The sequence below is a fragment of the Penaeus monodon genome, chromosome 15 (assembly GCF_015228065.2).
Source record: "Penaeus monodon isolate SGIC_2016 chromosome 15, NSTDA_Pmon_1, whole genome shotgun sequence".
NCBI classification, from domain to species: Eukaryota; Metazoa; Arthropoda; class Malacostraca; order Decapoda; family Penaeidae; genus Penaeus; species Penaeus monodon.
Genome location: NC_051400.1, coordinates 9,306,800 through 9,307,458, shown reverse-complemented (window position 1 = coordinate 9,307,458; position 659 = coordinate 9,306,800). Strand labels below are relative to the sequence as shown.

The 659-nt window shown below is 33.1% G+C and overlaps 1 protein-coding gene across 1 annotated transcript in view; it reads right to left on the bottom strand.

Moving 5' to 3' along the window:
• The window catches only part of LOC119582106, a 14,953-nt gene that overhangs the window by 12,996 nt on the left and 1,298 nt on the right, over nt 1–659 (bottom strand). The gene's annotated exons all lie outside the window — the stretch shown is intronic.

The window sequence follows — 659 nt, the reverse complement described above, 5'->3', positions numbered from 1 at the left end:
AAGATAAATGATCGAGATAATAAATACATATCGCAAGTTTGATATCTATTTGATAAATGAAAGCCTAAATTTGGTAATACAGTGATCGTAATTAATAATCGTATCAAGTTAAAGTTAAAACCATTGTTTGCAGATTTATCTTAATCCGAGCTCTTAACATCAATCTTACTGTCACATTATCATTATTATTTTTTTTTACTTCTTATCCTTTTTACCTGTGACAGCCAATTTTCTCCTCACTTGAATTCGATCACAGATTAAGATGCTAAACTTTCTTATTGCTAAACTTCATTTCAAAGGCTGATGCGACGTGCTGACACGTATTTTTTTCATTTAATTTCTATATCATTCTTCTTCTTTTTTCGTTCTTTTTTTCCATGGATGGGGAGGTTCGCGAAGTTGATAAAAGTTTCGTATATAACCGTGTCAGTCAGAGAGTGACACTGCTATCTTGGAAAGTTATATATTAGTTTTCGATCAAAGAGGTAATCTATTTTCTACTTCGTCTGACTTGATTTATAGAGGTACCAATGGAACGATGTCATGCAGTTCATCATAGGGCGTCTGTTGATTATATTATGCCTAGTATGCCTGGAACGAAACTCAGGTGACACGTATGTATATGCTGTCGATATATATGTGAATTTTGTGTGGTTGGA